The 21,125-nt window shown below is 38.1% G+C and overlaps 1 protein-coding gene across 2 annotated transcripts in view; it reads right to left on the bottom strand.

The window, feature by feature from the left end:
• Positions 1-21,125, bottom strand: part of ROBO1 (roundabout guidance receptor 1) — a 735,949-nt gene that overhangs the window by 392,174 nt on the left and 322,650 nt on the right. The window lies entirely within an intron of this gene.

Genomic DNA, 21,125 nt, shown 5'->3' with positions numbered 1-21,125 from the left:
TGTTGTTGTTGCTTTACAACTGGAGAGTGACCGAGGAGATGTGATATGATCTTGAGAGTATAACACTAGAGATAAATAAACTGTAATGTATGTAAGTGCTCAGAACTGAATACAACTGAAGCATTAAGCAGGTCAGTGAAAAAGAGCTTACATCTGCGATGAAGACCGTTTCAAGCGCACTTCAGCAAAAGCTTCAAAAATGGTTAAACATTTTAGAACATTTTCTTATCTACAAAGGACTGAGCAATGAGAACAGAAACATTTGTCACTAGAAATACTATAGTTAAAAAGAATCTGTTTTCGCTCTAGTTTTTATTTTTCTAAATGGCTATATTTTTGATATTGCATTTAGCCTCAGAAAGGAATGCACTGACACAGACAACATAAAGAAAGTTAAGTTTAGTGATGAAAAGTAAACTGGGTAAAAAATGGAAATAAATAAATACATAAAATCTCCCGTAAGCACGGGCTGAATGTTAACTAGTTTTACACTGATTGGCACTCATGCCTAAGAAGGCTCCCTAGGTAAGCTCCTATTTAAGCTTTTCTCATCAGCTTGAAACTTGAACATAATTATGTTTGACTAGATTCAGGCTGAGTGTGTCTCCGGGTCCTGCCCCACCCCCAGTCATCCCAATCAGAGTCCTAGGCAGAACCTTGCCGGGTTTCCTTGCAGCCTCCCACCACGGGTATCTTTCTCAAGGCAACCAAAAGACAGAAGTTGGTGTATGGTGAAATCTTGTCCTAATATGCGGACAAAATGTAACTACATCTCCCGCCCACTGGTTCAGACATAGCTTTGAGACTCCTTCCATCTTTATTTAAGATTTTGGTTGAGATTAGCAAGTGAATTCAGAAGACACTAGAGGAGGATACCCAAAAGATGCAGACTATGTGATAACAGAAACCTTGTTCTGTAGAAAATCAGACTAAAGTAAAACACTTCCAAGCCCTTCCCCATCTCACTCAGCTGAATTTATCAATATGTATTTCATAATCTGAATTAGTAACATGAATACAAATTATGTACTTCATAAATCTGAATGACTGACTCCAATTCCACAATTTGAACAATTATAAAGATTCGTACAACTGAAAATAAAGGCCATTTGTAAGAAAAAAAAATCACTTGAAAAATGCTATAGGCACATGAAGATTTTCCTGATGATACAGTATCAAAGAAAATTTAGTTGAATTTAAGCTGACCCCTCATTTATCACATGCTGTGGGCGAGTCAGTTAATGACTATATTGATTCTCTTTTGTGTTCATTCTTACATACATCATCCAACCAAGGTGAAAGTAACCATATTAATTTTAGAGAAAAATATTTCAATGATAAATATTTGAAGTGGCAGTTAAGACTGATTATTATACAATAGATTTGCTGTACTGAAATCATAGGACATATTCATATAATTGCAGTGGGAAATATCACATAATAGGCACTAGGTGATCCCTGGAAGTAGCGTATTGCTTAGTCTCTAAAATGGACTTCAACAGAATTGTCTCAGCTGAGGATCTGATAGATGTCGTGTCACTTTTTGCTAAACTCAGGAGTACTGGATTGCTTGGGAACTTTGATCATTCAGAGAACAATGATGAAATAGGTACCTGAGACCACAGTTTCTATAGCCTACCAGTATCTGAAGATGAGAAAAGGGAATAATATTCCATTTCTACGCACATCTGACTTCATAGGCATCTTATGGAGTTCAGTTTTTTGCTCTCACTGAAATGGAAAGAGCAGAGCACATGACTCCCACCCTAATGGTTGTCTGTTTTGAGGAAAAGTTGATCAACGAGAGAAAAGGAAATTATCTTTCTTCCATAGGGAGAAGGGATGCCCTGCAATTTGTGCAATTGCCTTCAATCTGTAAAGAAAAGTACAGAGCAGACTGAACTAGCACGTGACTAAAACGCAGCACAACGTGTCTAATACTACCCTATCAACACAGTATGTCTTTTAAAAGTACTGGAAGCAGTGTCAGTTTTGTCTTTGACCTGCCTTTCACAAAATGTAACTATTGTTCTATCTTACTTGTACAACTGGTTTTCATTTTCCAGCTAAACAGCTCAACTAATGATCAATCCTCAACTCCTAGATCAATTCAATCAGTTATTTTATTATTTGCATATTTGGAAAGTTTAATCTTTCCAAGGTTCTTTTTAGTATTTTCTTCATTTAAAAACCTCTTTCTCAATGGCAAACTTCCCAATCAAGCGCAAAGTCTCCTGGCATTTTTTTCAGTGCTTCAGGTTGTTCAGTACTTCAGGTTTAGTAAGCAGAAAACAAAGCAAAGTTGAAAATGCATCTCTGTGAAAACTGTGTTTGCACAGGCTTCCGTTAGCTGCTGAAAGGTCACTGTGCTAAGGGAAGCTGCAAGGTGGTAGGTAAGTTTATCTTATGATTTTATTTAAGCTCTTTGGAGAAAAGAAGAAGAGAGTGAGAGAAGGAGAAAGAGCACACATTTGGCCCAGTCTGTGCCTCCTTTTAAGGAAATAATTGATTCCTTTTGTATTTTTATTACTAGAAAAACTGAAAACAGGTATCTGAGGAAAACAGAACCAGATCTCCCATTGCAAGGACACTCTGTAAAATCCGGCTGGTGTCTCCTGCAGTGCTCAATCCCCGGGAAAACCTGGGCTTGAGAGGAGCCCCCGACTGCTGCAGCTGGGGCTGGAGCCCCCGGAGGTCAGGGGGGTGCGGCGGCGCCTCCGGGGGAGCTTCCTAGCGGCCCGACAGAGCTGAGTTACAGCTGCTGCTGCTGGAAGGGCAGGGGATGAAATTATAGTGGGGAGGCAGGGAAGGGAGAAAAGCAGAATGTCTGAAGGGATGAAAACACCACCGTTTCACTTTCATCCCTCTAATAGTCTCAGAAATCGCTTTAGGGGGATGAAAGGCATCACTTGAAAGTCTGATTCCTCTGTCTTTGTGCTTTGCAGGCATCTACAGAGAGTCGAAATAAAGTGATAATGAACAAGCATTAAACCCAGTACAGGCTGTTGCCTGAAACCCAGTTAAGTCAGTGCAGCCAGATACACGTTCCTTCAACAAACATTGTGACCAGTTATTTTAGCCCATAGCACCAAAAAAATAGGCCATTGCAAGATGATTCCCCCACCCCAAATCCTTGCAAGTAAAAAGACTCTTGTACAGTCTTATGGTCACAAAGACGTAAACTTGAAACTTAGGAAATTGTAGAAGTGAAGCTGCCCGACTGATCTTACTATAGCTTCCCCACCCACATCTTCGTCATTAATTCCATGACTATATCAAAGTATTCTCCCAGTACAGAGAACAGATGATGTTCAGTCAACAAGCAACTATGCAATGTTTGATTTCTCTTTATTGTTAATACATATTCCAAACATCACTCTAATGACAGTTTCATTTTGCTAAGTGACTTTGCCCTATAGCAATTGAAGTCCAAAGCGTCTGAGGCGCATAGACACTGAACGCTGATTAGGAATCAGACTTCTTCAAAACCAACAAACTTGCAACACCACTGCTGAATGGTATGCAAATATGAACTAATACGTTTTCCCCAAAAGCCTGCAAGCTAGAGGAGGTACTGTTATCGTCTCCATTTTAAAGCTGGAGATCTGAGATGCCATTCGGTTAGAGTCAAGTCCTCTGAAGGAAGTTACTCTCTTCAGACTTTCACCACCAAGGCTTCCAGCTCCACGTTTAAAAGCCTGTAATGCTGGAGGTAGTACAGGGAGAAGAGGACGCCAATGATGTCTCGATAACTTGATGATCTCTGTGTTTTGGAGCTTTTAGTCTGCTGTTTGGTAGCACAAGGTTGACGAGTTTCAAAGTTTTAGCCTAGCTGGCCTGAGGGACCAAGCAAGCCAAAAGTGTCATTAGCCCAAATGGGGACATTTCCTGCCTTCAGGAACATTACTAGACCAATAAATAATTCCTTGATTAACCTAGAAAGCAGCATTTCCAATTCTTGGGAAAGGATTGGTAAGTATGAAATACATTTGTCACTTCCACCGAATGTGTTTAAATGATATAATAGTTAATCTGTAATATTCTGAATAAGACTCATCTTTAATGTCTACTTTTGCAAAATACATTTAAATGTTATATTCAGTCTTTAAAAATCTGGGGTTTTGTTTGCATGGCTAATAAGAAAATGAATGGTGGCTTTGAAAATGGCTGTGGAAAGAGGGAATGAGATATTTTTCATCATGATGGGGGGGTTTCCCCTCTCAAATGAGGCCTCTCTCAAATGTTCCTGTGAAAGAAAAGTGTAGTAGCAATTGATAAGGGGCGGCTTGCTCCACCTTGGGCATTCATACAGACTTTGATTGCTGTCTTCCATTTTTCCTCTCTTTCTTCTTCCCAATCCCTCTCCCAACACAGCAAAAATGTAAGCCCTACTGCCATTTCTAAGTATGCATGTGGAAGACAATTGCTTGCGGAGGCAAAGTTCTGTATGTGCTGCAGAAATTAAGCTCATGCTGACAAAGGTTCATTTTATTTAAAGGAAACAGTTTGTGACTGATTGCTTGAGAAGAAAACAAAGGAAAAGTTATTTTAGAGATTGTTTTGGCTCCTGGAATCAAGACTGCTTAAAGAAAAGGAAAACTTAAGGAGAGGATAAACGTTTTGAAAGGAAGAGTGCTGCTAACTGTTGAAATCAAGTATCTTAATCTGTCACTTTCTTGCTGGGTTATCACAATCAGATCAATAGTACCCAAATCCAGACAGGTACTAACATGCCAGACACCTCTGTGGATCTATTCCAGAGTCTCACTTTATACAGTTTATAAAATGGGAATAAAAGAATTATAAAATACGCATGTCCATATCAAATTGAAATGTATCCTAATGTCTTTGTTATTACTATGAATTACACTATCAAAAATGTTTCAGTAATAATCTCAGAGGGTTTGACAAGTTATGAGAGGCATAAATTTATCTAAGACATTTCTTAACCACAACCTTCTTAAGCACTGAAAGTTAAAGAATTGTGTAAGTACAACTCTTATCTTACTAATCCTATACTTTGAAGAGAACATTGTATTTGCATTGTAATTACATCTTCAGAAATGTCAACTGCTGCACCCTGTAAAAGAAACATTTTTATTAAGCCTAAGTTCCCCACTACTCCTGAAAGCCCGCCCTTTGCTGGGCATGTATAGGCGTTCGGTATTCTATAAAATAATGATTGATCTCACATAACACCATTCAAGTTTTAGAGGCGACAATGGGGACTTTCTTTGACATAAAGAGAAATACTAATACGTTAAGTATTAAAAATGTTCTTACTGCTAGTCTCTTAAAAGGTCAAGTGACAACTTTGTCTTACAAACTCAACTTTCTTAATAAAAGCCTACTAAACTAGAAAATTTAACTATACGTACCAGATATGTACACTACATCTTAACAGGTTAGTTTTTGTCATTACAGAGGTAAAATTACTTCTTGTATTTCTGTGCTACTACAGAAGCCCCTAGCAGCATTTAAACATGACATTTTACAATACCCTCAGTGCAATCTTGAAATGATACAAGCTGGAAATACTTTCCTTCTTTCCAGTGTTTCACTGAATGCAAACCCCACATTTGCAAAAACCTAAGCTTCTAAGACTGTTGACTCAGGTTCTGCTAATTTGTACTATGAAATGAACTGCAGAATGAGTGGGGTTTTATTCTCTATTACATAAAGCACTCTTTGACACCAAACTGATTTCTGGGATCATGTCTGGGTGAAGAAGCCACAACAGCTTGCTCTTTTGTAGTTTAAGGAATTAGTGACCTTTTAAATATATCAAAAAGTCTAATTTGGAAGGAGTAAATAATGTTGTGGTCTAAATATTTTTGCTTCATGAAGCTGGGCTAGCTGCAGCACGCCCAGGTTATTCTCAAGACAAAGAAGTCCAGACAAAAAAAACCTTGGCATCTACAAATGCCATATGGAGTTTCCATGTGTCATTGTTGTGTTACAAAATTATCTCCCAATTTTTTTTTCCCCTAGATATTTATAATACATTGACATTTTTGCCAGTTCTTTTTCTTCCAAATCTGGGAGGAGGAGTGTTAAACTATTTTTGAGTCCAGAAGCGGAGAAAAATAATTAGCTTAAAAAACTCCAGCCATAGTCTGACATGGCTTTTCCAGGCATAAAATTGCACATTATTAAGGCCTAGCGTTGTGGGACTTTCCATGGCTTGAGGCTAATGCTCTCCCCAAGCAAAGCCAAGGATCCATCCTTTCTCATGGTTTGATGCTCCTGTTTCTAACCTTCGTGGTTTGTTAGCCAGGTGACCTTCAACCTTTGATCCTGGAAAGACTATTAGTGGTGACTCCAGGAGATTTGCCGCAATAGCACGGCTGTAGGGGAGCATTCCCAGGTGCATTATGAATGCAACTTATCACATCATTCTACAATTAAACAATGGGATAGCTCAGAATGTGTATATATAACTAAATACATGTGCATATAAATAAAAAATTGGCATTTAGCAGAGATAAGTCAAGCTGTATCCATTATGCTGCTGTGCCCCACTTTTATGTGTGTATTGCCCACTTATCCAAATCCAAAATAGGATTTATGCAGGTACTTTGCTTCAAGCAAAATCTTAGTGTCGTGACTGGGGAGGGTTCTTTAAACAAAGCTATGGGAATCAATGACACAAACTAGTAGAGAAATTATCTATGTGTTTCAACAGCTTTTGTTGAATTGGGGTTTAATCCCAGCTTTTCAGACTACAAACTACCATTTCAAAACTGGGGACAGGTTTGACTACACGTCAGGTAAACAATTCAACACCTGCCAAGTTTGGGGCATTATTATAATATTAATAATAAAGAGCATCCTAGAGCTTAGAGCTGTTTAGAAGAATTGCCAGGGAGGAATAAAAATTTTTTTCTCTCTCTTTTTCACTGTAATTCCCACCGGTTGCAGTTTTCCCTTCTCTTCAAAATTCTCTGTCGCATTCCTCATTGGTGTCCTCTAAAAGATTTCTTTCAGGATAAATTCTGCTGCGTTTGATGTAGTTGTAAAATGAAGGCGTACCTAATGTTGTATCTAGATGCACTATTTGAAAACAATCCTTAAATCATTCATTTTTTTATCTATTTAAATTATAGTTAAAATGAAAGCGTATGCCTAGGACAGGAGGAATAAGGGCTATAACAATAGAAGGTCCAAAGAAGATGCCAAAATAATGCGTTCCTTAAAGCAAGTAAGACAAAGCAGTATTGTTTTACTGAGTTTATGGAATTTGAAATATATATGTTTCACGCATAACACAACATGATTCAAACCAGCTGACTTTTCCTTACAAAGAGTTAAGAAACGACTTTACTGACAATTACAACTTAAAATGGCTCCATTGACAGAACTGTAACATGAACCAAAAGCCTCATCTTGCAAAGACTTTTGTGCTTCCTATTATGTGCTGTGGGAAGTCCCACCGACCTCATGGCTTTGAAGGTTAAGCAGGCAACTACATCTTCTCCTCTTTATAGTTTAGTTGACTTGTGGTCTAGCAAATGAAGAACTAAGAACTGCCAAGCTTAAAACTAAGCATTTTTATCTGGGAGGGGGGCAATAATTACGTGGCCTCAAAGGAAGGGAACAATAGATAACAAGAGCAGAGTCACAAGGATGGAAGAGGGAAGAAAAAAGGTTGGTTTGAGAAATGAGGTCCAGCTGCTGACTCATAGAAACATTTCTCAATAAAGTTCATGAGGATGCTGCACATGGCTTCGGTCTGCATGTGTGACTGCTGAATAGTCCATGGATTAAGAGCCATAGACACATCCCTCCTGAGCTTTTAAATTCTAATGACTATCAAGGCTGAAAAGTTTCTTTTTTTTTTTCTCCAATAAAGTTTATGGGTTGTATAATCCGCACTTAAAGTCTCTAAAGAGTCCCCATACCTATTTTGACTGTAAGGTACCCTTTGGTGATGTTACTACATAATCAATCATAAAGAAAGGGAAAAAAACATTTTCCAGACTATTTTTGTAAACTTAAGTAGCTGAAAAATAAATATTGAGTCTACATAACAAATACCTTCATCAGTACCCAGGGAAAGATACAAACCCTAAACAAACATAAAACCTGCCTCCAACTTTCTGCTTCTCTTATTCGATAGTTTCTATTTAAGACATCAACACAGGCAAAACCTTTCTTGAAATTTCTCCACCCTCATTACTAATAGAGCTGCATCACTGACACCACCACCACAGTTTAAAGCACCACGACAGGCAATGCCCTCCTTTGTTACACAGTCTCCAAATAGTTAGTCGTATGATAGGATACATAAAATGTTCCAACTTCAGCAGAACATTGAACAGATATTTAGGTTTATCCCTTAAACAGCAGTTAAGCATATACTCCATTTAAGCATGTTTAAGCTACATTCATTTCAATAGGACTTAAGCATGTGGTTAGCGGCAGGTATACGCCTTGCCGAATGAGGATAGAAGTGCTATGAAATGAATATTGGTTCTACATTTGAATTTCCCGGTGTCTTTTTAAGACAGAGTTTGAAAGTGGTTTGTAAATATGTTCATTTATTATTGCATATTCACTAATAGACTTGTGCTGGGGAGTCCTGTAATAGTACAGTGCAGATTCCTCAGATTATACCGAAAAATCAAAATATCTATTATGTGCAATGTCTTCCCTGTAAAATGATATGCCAACTTCCATAATCATTTGCTATTCTCTCTTTAGAAAAATTTTATATCTTTTAAACCTCCTAATTACAATAACAAATAAAAAGTCCTTTTTGGTAATAAGGAAGGAAACTGGCACAGAATCATAATAAAGAAAAGCCAGCTGAGGAGCCTGCTAGAAAACAATACTATGTATAATTGGTGTTTAATTATGCAGAATTAACAAATGGCAGCAGCACTGGTTGTATTACTTGACCAAGGCTCTTTGCCAAGTCAACAAGCTGGTTTTAATGTAGGAAGTAACCCATTCAGTTATCTGGCGCCTTTGAGCAGGACCCTGACTGCTGCGTTCTCCATCTGTGTTCCAAAAACATTTAGCAGAAGAAAGAAATCTGTTGATTTGCTAAAGCAAGATAAATTTCGGTCATTGATATGGGTGAATGCACCAATAAGATCATAAAAAAGTTTTCTAAACATTTTATTCATCTGGTGCCAATGATTTAGTAACACCATGAGAGCTCAAAATACTAATTACTATGAATTTGCAGGGCTGATATATTATACAATAGAATATTGAACATGTTTACTTGAATATATTACCTCCACTAACCCCTCCCTCTCCATACACACATATTTGAATGTATTTAAAAACATGTTTAAATATTTATGTTCTCTAGAGCCTCATTACATAATTTTCTCCTATAGTAAGCAATTAATTTGCATTTTGAAATGAACACAACTATGATGATACATATGAGAGGTTCCTAGAGAGCGTGTCTGAGGAAGTACCCACACCCACAACCGACCCCTGTCCCAAACCTGAGCACCGGCCTCACCAGTGGCTGCTCCTCCTTCTTCCCCACCGCTGTGGCCTGCCACACTCAAGAGATCTGGCCTGGCACACCTGTGACAACACGTGCTGACTTTTTGAATTAAATACAGATAACAAAAACCTTTGGGGGAAGGAGAAGGCAACAAAAACTCTTGATTCCCACAAGCATGTAGCAGTCTGCCCCTTCTTTTGAACTTCTCTTGCATGTGTAAGTTTCTTTGAGGGTTGTCACCATGAGAACGGTAACAGTAGCAGACGTACTGTCAAACGAATAAGAACCTTCAATGAGAAGTGCACTGACACATAGATTATACTTATGTTGTATATTTATGCTGTTTGCAGGAAGGCGGAAGGCCTATTGAAAACCATGGAGACAGAAGCAGAATTTGGGTTTTGATAGAACAGAGAATACGGATTGAAAGTAAACAAATAGGAAAGTCTTTGTCAACCAGACTCCTCTACAGATTTGCATAGATTCAGGTTCACCTGAGTAGCTGCTACTGTTAAGATCCTGAACTAGTTTTCTCTTAGGTCAGACCAGGATTTAGATTACTGCAAGACTTAGATTACTGCAGTGAGCTAGCGTCATCTGAAATCCTGGAGAAAAGGTTAATTTTGCCCGATCTTTCTCACGAAGAGTCATTGTCACAGAAATCTGGTTGCAGCTAAAGAGAAACAAAGCAAAGATGAATCTTTCTGTTCTTACAGTGCTTCTCAGGATAACAGGGTACGTGCAAACCAAGGACACCAATCTGTGGAGCACCAAGTGTGACACAGAACTAAATGGGGGCCTCTTTTACATCCTTAAAAATAATAGGCTTTAGAATTCAATGCTCATTTTAACCCCCACCTTTACTGGCGAAGAACAGCAGTTTTCTCCTTCCTTTTTTGCCGTACTTTTTCAATGACATTCAGCATCATAAAAAACAATTCTTAAATCCACAGCATGTTATGTTTGGAAATAGAAAGTTAAATAAAAATGCCCCTCTGTGTGTGCGTGTATATCGGTATGCAACTTTACAAAGTTGAGCTATTTCCAATGCAAACACAAGTATATCTGGACATCCTTGTACATTCAACATTTTATAGGCCCAGTAAAACTTGATCAAAATCCACTTATACTTGTTGGTTGTGTGACTTAACCTTTAGGGTAGATTAATTAGATTAACAGACCACATACTGTAGATTCCACTACTTCCTCAATGGCTATTAAATTACACAGAAGGAATTACGTTTTAGAGTCCTGCTTCCTTAAATCAAATTCCAGCCCTGTCACCTTTCTTTCATTTATTAGACTGCAAAGCTCTTGTTCCTTTCGTAATAAAAACTGAACCGCTGTTAAATTCCATCCTTAGTACTTGAAGTTATTCATGATTGCTGTGCTTGGGATCAGATAACTACAGAATCTGAGTCTACACTGGGAGAACACAGTTTATGACAGGTATCCTACCAAAGGAGTGAAAAGGTGCCACTTAATTTGTGAAGAGGCAGGGAACAGTGGAGTATTCTTACTTTTAAGACACTGGCTACTGGTCCATGCGGACCACAGCAGTGGAAGCGCAGAGCGGCTGCCAGCGTGGCAGAAGGGAGTGCCCAAGCTGGAAGACGGGTACGGCTTGCAGGAGGCCAGTTCAGCTCTCACCATCAGGATAGATAACGCTAACATGCAGAATGCCTTCTGGTTACAGCACAGAGTTGGGTAAATACGGCTTAAGAAATACCTCTGCAGCTTTCCCAGCATGTTCGCTTTTTCTTTCTCAAAATGTTGTCCAGATAGCAAGCAAAGATTTTGTACACTTGCCCTGTATTCCCAGACACCAGGGAGCTTGGGCATGCCCGTAAACATGAGCAGAATATCCAGTATTTCCCAGAAAGCACTGGAGAACCTGTATACACACAACACAATGCAACTAGTAAGCTCAAGAAAAAAGACAAGGTTTTGGGCTTTCTTGCACTCACATCTACCTATAAACTGTTCCCAGGATATTACAAACAGCACGACAACTATGAAACCTAGGTAAATATGTCAAGCTTAAAAAACTAAGAAGATCTGAGTTCAGATCTTTGTTCTGAAAAGGCTGTATGACTGGGAGGAATATAATAACAAGCAGTGTCAAAGGAAGGTCTGCCCTCTGCACTTCCACGATGCAACAAGGGAGAAGACGGAATCTGAAATCTGTGACACAAGAACATGGCTATGGACTTATCATCTACTGCATGCCTGCTGATGCACACTCTGCCACCCAAATGGCAGCATGCTCCTGCTGTCAAAATTGCTAGAAACATTGGAAGAGTTAGTACGGGAAAGTTGGTGACAGTGTACTTTTTTTAAGCTATCAGGATGCCTGGGCTAGCTCTGAAGCAGTGCCACACAATCCGGCACTAAACATACCGGCGTATGCCCAGCCTGGGTCCCCACTAACGCTCCAGGCGTTACAAACAGCATTCAGGACTGTCCCATTAGGACATCAGAAAAGCTTGTCATCATCAAGACACCACAGTCTCGTTCCTCTTTCCCTGCAGCTCATTCCTGGCCTGTGATATTAATTCTACGCTACACGCCTAGCTTTTTCGCTATATTTACTGCTGATGCGGCTCGTTCTGTCCTCCCGTGTTGCTGGAAGTATGTGCTGGCAAGTCCCGTTACAGTTAGTACAGTCGCTTTAGTAGCTAGGACAATCCATGGCTCTTAATGACAAGCCAATTATCTTTGAGGGTAGCAACTTACCCACAATTGTATTTCTCCAAAACCATGTAATTAAACCCATATGGCTTCAGTAAATAGCAAAACTGTCTCGGAGAAAAAGCTTGATGAATAAAGACAAAAGAATCCTCCACCTTTATTTACAACAACCTGCTTGTGTACATTTTTAAGACAGAAATTTCATTTCAATCCGAGCAGGCAGGCAGAGCTCTTAAGCAGCCTGAGACAAAGAGGGTTTGGAACAATGGATGAAATAGCAAGCCCTGACAACCCTGCCCTTGTGATCAGGTAGCAGAGCCCAGGAGGGGAGCCTGGTAAGGCAATTAGGAGCAGGTGACGCTCGCCAAGAGAAGCTTCAGTCTCCAGGCAATCTGTGTTAGAGGGGCTTCGACAGAGCGTACAGAGGAATCCAAAGCTGCCCCAACTGCTCAGAACTTCTTCAGGATATGAACTGAGCCCCACGTCTGGAGCAAAGTACGACGAACTGGGAAGACTTCTTACTATAATCATGGCAGTGCATAAAAACATTATTTATACAATGTTATTTTTTTGTACTGGACTTCTATGCCCTGCTGATGCTGACATCTTCGTGCTTCGCACAGCAGAAAAAGGAAGAGTGTGCATATTTCACACTATCTATTCTTGCCATCTTGATCTGGATGCCATCTACACCCCTGAGGATCCCTCCATGGTGGGAAGCTCCTCCACAGTGATTTAAAGCACCTGAACTACAACTACCAGCTGGAAGAGTGTGTCCTCATTCATTAAGGACTAGTAAACTAGAGATAAGGAGCTAAAATTGCATGCCTAAAATAGGTGATATGATATTGTACTGTAAATAATGCTAAAGGGTTTCTGCCCCAAAATGCTTACAGTTCTAAATAAGGAGGAAAATGGACAGAGGCTTAATTTGCTGTATGCCACAAGTTAGCGGCAGAGTGGGAAACAGTACCCAAGGTCTGTTCTCCATTCACTAGACTTCATTTGCACAGCCAAAGACCTTTGTATGACCACGTTTAGAAGTAAAGCAAAAAGTCTCCCACTACAGAAAATCCTACCATGAATATTAGAAAAAAAAGGAAAACATCCTTCTCCCTTCCTTGACTCCTGGAAAAATAAAATTCTTTAATGCCTTCATCTTCTCCCTTAAGACATAAATCTGCATTCTGAACTCTATTTTTCTCCCATTTGATTACCATACCAAATCTGGGGGGAAAAAGCACACAGTGAAAGATACATTCTTTGAATGAAAAAAGGAAAAATTCTTAGTGTCACAGATGGCTGTCAGGATGAAATGAAGCTTGTGTCTGCTGAGGGAATCAGACATTAGTGTGAAATCTGAATAGAAAGGAACATAGCAGAAGGCAACATTTCAAAAGGAGCTCAGCACCAACTGGCATTGTGAGGGTTAATTTACTGCCAGGAACTGCTGGGCTTTTCATTCTCAGTAGACACACAATAGACAGATCCCAAAAGCACCCATCATAATCACAGATGCTGGGGATTAATGCTAAAATGAAAGCTTCATGAATATTAAAAATATCAAAACTGCTAATGATGTAGCAGAGTTTGGAATAACAACCAATCTGAAAATCTAAGAGTGTGCTATGCAGACATAGTGAGACACTGTCTTTTTAAAACTGATTAAACCTACTCAATTTGTAACAGAAAGAGGCTTATGCATATTAGGAGCTGAATTGACTGCCAAACTTTACAAATTGCACAGGCTAATTACCATAATTAAGCTTTGGATTGAAGAAGAAAATTCCATTTATCTCAGAATGACTCAGTGGAACTTCAACAAAGAAGGTAAAGTACATCAGATGGTTTGGCCCTTTTTTTCCCCCCTTTTTTTTTTGCCTCTAAGTGGTGTTTCAAAAGCAGTTGTGAAAAAAATAATCAGAGTGACAGCATAGAAATACTTTTGCTTGAAAATCAGAAAAAATGCATAATTTAGGGATCTGATTTTGGAATTTGTTGTAAACCCTCCCCTACAAACTAGTACAGTAAAATATGTTCTATTTTTCACATATAAAGTCTGAAACAGGGGGTAATGCAAAGCCACGTGCCTTTTATAACCTGAAGGCACATGTAATTCCTGTAACCGTGCTTCATCAGTTTCCTGGAGAGGACACTGGGTAGCATTTGATCTGCTGGACTCTCCTGCTGCTATACATGTCTGCTGTTTGCCTTCTCATGCCGATTCAGAGAAGTTATCTTGAAGGATGAGATAACAGCTACCACATTTTAACATAAAGATTACATGTTATTCTATGACTTTGAGCTGCATCCAAAGTCTTCCACTAATCTCAAATGGGATTTGGATCTTGCCCTTAGGGAATGCTTAGTCTGCGAACAATAAAAGCACAGCTGTGAAAACTTTATTATGGGATACAGGAAAATGTCTTACTGTATTGCCTCTCCTATCCCCATTTAGGAAAAAAACATGATGCGAAGGTCTTCCTTAAGCTTACCTAGGCTTTTAAGTCACATATCTGTGAGACCGTACGTACATAAAGACATCATGCAAAGGAGAATGCAGAGATACGGGAGAAGTATCAATCCTCCCATGGAGTCCAATGGGACTCTGAACTTTTGCCCATCAGTTGCTTCAGTTTTGTTTGCATTTATCTAACCTTTGCTTCTAGGATGATGATGATGTCTGTACATTTTCAGGTCTCTTTACAGAATGCCTTGAACAAAATGGTCCTGAAAAAAAATATATGTACAGGTTCATTTCTAGAAAATAAAGAAAACTCACAATGCATTAAAAAAAAACCCAAAGCAAATTAAACAGACCTGCATTTAACTCACTGTAGAACTCAGGACAGTTATAATATATCTACCACTATGGACGTGCTATAAATACTTGTAAAAGTAAATGTGAATTAAAGGCCTAGGTAAACATACGAAAGAAAAAACAGGCAAAAATTAAAAGATCTTCATGTTCAAACTTGATTTTATTCAGCTACATTAGAAGAATCATGGGGCCATCAGAACAGAACTCTGCAAAGAGAAACCAGGAATAATTTCAAAAAGCAGATGATGAAGTGAGATATGTTACCCAAAAGAAGAGGGAGAAGAATGTAGTGATATTTATCTATCAGCATAGGTGCTTTCAGGAACCACCTGAATTTTCTGGAGTGCATCTTTATTAAAGATTCACTAACATTATAAAAGAACATATTCATATGTGAGCATGTAAAAGAGAAGAAACTACCAGCTAATTCTAGTCCAGAATTTGCATCCATCAAGACAGATTCAAATTTTAATGTGATATTACTCATCCCATCTATACAAACCATACACATCTGCTTCTATGAAATTCTAATCTCATATAACAACTAAAATACAGAATGTACCACCGCATTTACTCCTTCAGGAATCGACAGTAATTATATTAAAATACCAGATCATGGGCACTTTTACAAAAATCTTCCATCTATGCATGCCATGCCTTTCCCTCTTTTATATGGCTGCTAATACAACCAACTCTGAGATAGCCATAAGCTGAAATTCCCCACTATCCAAACTAAGCATCCTGGCCACAACTCTGCTCTGCATTCTGAATAATCAGAAGGCATTCACTTCCCATGCTCAACATTAAGCTTGTGTTACTTTGTGTGGTGGTAGAAGAAAGAAATACAAGTTGTGGAGACCCTCTAGTCATGACGAATTTCTGTGATTGGGATATGTAAGTGGTTATGTTGAAGATGTATGCTTATGTGAGCAATTTTGTCTGTTACTAATTTTGTATATGGAAATGTATCTGTCTCCTTGCATAAGCTGGAAATAAACTGATCAGACACAGTAGAGATGCAAGTAGTAAAGGAAGAGAACAATCCCAGATTTACATCACTTTTTCACTCCGTCTTAAGCTCATCATTAAAAAAGGCAAACACACACATTCATTATTGACAAATATAATAAGGAAGATTATCCTTTTTCTTTTTACCATTTTTTAAGAATCTTTTCTTGACCTTGTATGGATCTATTTTGGAAACACATGCAGCTGTCACTGGATGAAGCAGCAACAGAATACGCTGCACTGTAAATTGTCCTAATGTGATTGTGTCTGATTCTTTTTATATCAATTTGTTATCAGAGACTCCATTTTCCCCTTTTTTTTCACAGTCCCGCACCCAGTGGAAAGCTCTGGGCCAGAAACTGCACAGGCAGCTTGCAATAGGCAAACCACTGAAATGTCCAAGGTTAAGTGGTGTCTAAAGATAGAAAAAAAAAATTATTTCATTATTCCTACGGTAAGATACTGGCTGACTGAACTCAAAATCAACATTCACAGTTCAACACCTTGCGTGAAAAATGCCAGCACTTAAGATGTCCATGTTTCACTTGATCTTTTGTGTGAGGGACCATTCCTCGAGTCCTTGTGGCTAGAATGAACTTCAATAGGTAACAGACTACTTAATAAAACAATCTCCGTGCTTTCTCAGAAAATTTTTCCTTGCCCTCACTTTAAGGACAAGGAGAAATCTTTTTATTGATAGGTTTGTAAACAAGATCTTAAAACATGCATTACTTGATATTCACAACCTTTTCAACAAGAATACCCACAACCTAAAGCCGGTCAAGCACAATTGTGTTTGCTATGCAAGATGTCTTACTGTTGGTACTCCCTATTGTTTATCCTGCAGATAAGAACGGGAAAGACAAATTCTAAATATTTGAGTTTTGAGTGAATGAATGTTCAGTTAATGATTTAAGGTTTCACATAGTCTGTTCCCTTTCATTGGCCTGTTTGTTTTCAGTTTCTTGTTTAAACAAACTAACAAAACCACTTAAAATACCTCAATCCAAACTAAAATCTTGGAGAAGAGGCACAGGCTACAGCTCTGTCATTTATTATACACAGAAAAAAAATGTCTCCAAAATATTTAAAGGTAGTAAGAAGTACAAGGGTTGTGTATTATTGAAAAGGCATTATTAAAATAATTTCATCCAAATAATTGTTCTATATTTTGCATTTCTAGAAAGAAAATAAAGCTGTATGTAAATGTTTTTTAGAGACCACAAAATAAAAAAAAACCCAAAGAAAACCAAGGTGGAGTCCTAAACCACTGATGTTTCACCAGCTTAACAAGACATTAAGGAACTTTAGAAACTGGTATATTATTACTCGAGAATAGTTTTAATTACAGTTTATAATATGTCTGTTATTTCTAAAATCACTCAGGATTTTCTTAAGTTTTCTTTACATGCATTCCTTTTCTGTGGCAGTGGGCTAAAATCTTCACACCTTGCTCTGGTGTTAGGAGTAGAGACACTGAAGAACCCACCCCTGATCCTTCAGACAGCTAAAAGAACCCAAAAGATGCCTTTTTTAAAAACCCTCTTTCTTGTGCTGGCTTAGAAGGAATGGGGTAATTTTATCAGCTGATGCTGATGAGGCTCTGGAAGCCTTCTGAGAAGCATAATATAGCATTGCACGCTTGGATGATAATCTGTCAACGCAGTAGAGCACAAACAGGTTTTAAAATTTTTTCTTATTTTTAAAGTATTTCCAGATATAGAATAGAAAAAAAGTCACTGAAGTCATCTTGAGCCTTTAGTACGAAAACGTGTAGACATGATCTAAAAGATATCTGTAATGATCTTCAGAGGGAGAAATTTGGGAAATAGCCCGAGGCTGACCTGTACTTTGGAAGAGAACATTTCTTCATATTGAACTATGGACTATAAATACGCTGAAATTTCATTTATTCTAAATCTTGAAATATGGACAAAATAGTGGCAGGATACAAATACTCAGAGAATTAAGGAATATATTGCCTATCACCTGTAGGTTACTGGTTCAAATTCTGTCAGATGAATAGCGACAGAAAGTCAATACAAGCCAACGGCTGTTTCATGAACTACATGTGAATCAGGTAAGTAGTCCGAGAGCAGACCCTGGTATAGTATAATTCCTGATGAGGAACAGCTGGTGGTTGTAGCAAAAAAGCCCAACTGCACTCACATTCTGAAAGTATGCATTGGGAAGCATGGGCTGCGCATCATTTGCGCTGTAGATTCAAAAGATCCATTTGCCTTCAGGTGTTGTTAATGTGGCACGAGCATATACACAAAATCAACGTCACTAGGCACCGTATTCCAGAACTCTGCAGAAACATCTCTGCGAAGATTGCTTTTGCTGCCCAGGAAAATGCATTCACATCATAAAAATATGCACTTCAATAAATGGTATTCACCAATGCTCTTTCTTGGAAAGCAATAAATGAAAATTATAATTTCAAAAAGGCTGTACTGGTATTAGATGACTAAGTATTATAATATTACTTAACCAATATAAAGATGATACTATTAGAGTTTTTTATTAGATAGTATCAATAGGGTTTTAAAAACTTAAAAGCTTTATGAAGTTAAGTTTTTAAGAAATTTTTTTTTAAGAAGTAGTTTAGAAAGAGTGAAGAAAAGACAGGAAGATGCTAGTGGACATTCTGACTTTTTTAAGAAGAGCTGATTATTACTTAGCAGCAATTTTCTGATTTTCATTTAAGGTTTTTCATTCTAGAAGTTCATTTCTGGTACGTTTCAATGAGCGACAAGTTACAAGTTAGTTTAACTCCCAGGAACCCCAAAGTGCGACTTTTTGGTGCTCGTGTAGCCAGAGCCGCAGGGAATATGGCCAGGAAGCAAATTCACTGTTGCAGTAAATCAAGGTGCTTTCTAAATTTAATTTCCCACGCTGGCCAGAGTTTTTGAGAAAATAGATAAGCCAGCTCTTCACCACCTACACTGTAGATAATGCAAAGAATTCTGCTAATACCATCTGGCAGCATAGTTAAAAAGTTAAATTATTTAAGTAATCAGGATTTAAATGACATGGTTTTGGAACAGATTTAAGCAGCTCCCAAATTAAATAAAATTAAAATTAATAGGTTACAGAATAAAAAATAATCTAGAAAATACTAGAGTGATATTATCAATGCTTTTATTCATACTGCACACATCATTGTCCTCTTCATTCCATATTGTCACTTTTAATTACTCTCAGATTTTTATAAAATACCATTTATTTCAGAACCTCAATCATATAATAGCTAATAGAACACAACTTTCCACTAACTTTATTTAAGACAACAACTTTCATTCTGTGCATTTTTAAAAGAACCTCAGATATCTACCCAGTGAAAATCCTTGGATTTTTACTCTAAGTTACTCAACTCATTTTCAGTAGATCTAGTTTCTTCTAACTGAAGTACCTACCTCTTCAGCAATCTTTGTTTTTCATTAGTTTGAAGACAAATCTAGAAATAAATCTCTGCTGTACCTTTGGGTCACAGATAACTTCTTTCACCGTGACTGAGCTGCAGTTTTACCCATACAACTTTCGTACAAAGAGAGGTGAAGTAGCTTAATCTATCCTGGTTATAGTATAGGAAGAATACTTTCAGGGAGCTGAGGAGTATCTGCAATGCATTTAAAATAATAATGCAAAATACTCAAAACATTTAAGAAAACCCTCCAAAAATCAAACACCCCTCCTCCACAAACTTTGTTTTTGTAGAAAAGGACAACTTAATTTATAATAATCTGTGAATTCAAAGTGCACCCACTTAGCAAAACCTCTTTTCAAACCATGCAAAATTGTGGACATCTGTATCAAGGCTGGCTACTATTCTCCAATATCGGACAATAATATTAAACACCTGCTTTTACAGCCTACTGGATGAATATGGCTGCTTTTAACAGACAAGTACTGGAACTAAACCATCAAATTACAAACCAAGTTAATCTAGGGAGGAATAGAGGAGATGGAAAGAGTTGAAAAGGATACAAATGTCTGTTCGTGTGTAAGCAAGTGATAAATCATGGAGCACAACGTTATTTCCTGGCATCTTTTTATAATGTGGCTAGAGACTGATGAAATACAGGACCAGCCATAGTAAATTGATAACTGGCTCTATCAAGCCCAGATTTCTGTCTGCGCTGGATGTTCAGAGAACTGAAATACACCTAACCTACTAGACAGCATTAGAGATGGAGGAAGACTACTTATAATCCACTGATGGTTAGGAGAATGAGTTAACTTGGTTTTTTAAAGAGCAAAGACTAAAAAGAAAAGAAGTTATATAGAAACAAAATATACTGCACATCAGAGAGACATACTGGACATTTCAGCAACTGTTGCTAATAGGAGTCCCAAACAACACCCTTGGAGTGGAAATCACTGCCACATGTTAAATCTATTTAGGATGTGATGCAGAAGGGCAAGATTAGTACAAAAATTCCAAATATGTGCAGGGAAGGAGATAACCCCTCAGGAATTCCAGTTCCACACAATAAAGGTGAAACTGCTCTGCTCAGGTTTCTCTGGACTAGCTGTAGCTACATCTGCACTGCTATTCCCACCACCCATTTCACATGCAGCTGCACCAAGACCTAAATGTGAGGAGAATCAGAGAACCCATCTGTGTTTAGCATAACATCGCCACAGGCACCGGAGTGGCAAACATGCAAATGAGCTGATTAATCAGGAGGTAATTATGCTTGGGTTACTCTTTCTGTTACAGGACTGCTTTGATAGCAAGTTTAGGTATTATACGTAGGAGCAGCTCATAGGGGAAAACGTTACAGTCCCCTGTGAGACAGTTCAAAGTCCTTTACAAGCACGTTTCCTGTAATATTTAGATGAACGTTTCATTTATGAGAATAGGTTCGTATGTCATTAACCAAGTGAATCTTGACAGTGAGAAGCCAGTCTATAAAATATTGATTTCCAAAATAAAACATTTACATGGCACTTTCCAGCTGAAGTAATTCCCTGGCACGGGGTACAATCTATTTACTCATTTCTTTCAAGGACTATTTTCTCAGATTAACTGATTCTCAGATCTTTCCATCTCTTAGGACTGTGCTGCTGCAAAATGGAGCAGAAGTCACTAAAGGAAGATTATCTTTTGTGTTTTGGTGTTTTTTGTGT

This window comes from Nipponia nippon, unplaced genomic scaffold (assembly GCF_047370975.1).
Source record: "Nipponia nippon isolate SJK-2023a ecotype South Korea unplaced genomic scaffold, ASM4737097v1 scaffold_2, whole genome shotgun sequence".
Taxonomy (NCBI): domain Eukaryota; kingdom Metazoa; phylum Chordata; class Aves; order Pelecaniformes; family Threskiornithidae; genus Nipponia; species Nipponia nippon.
Note: the sequence above shows the minus strand (reverse complement) of the source record. Positions and strands in the feature narration are given on the sequence as shown.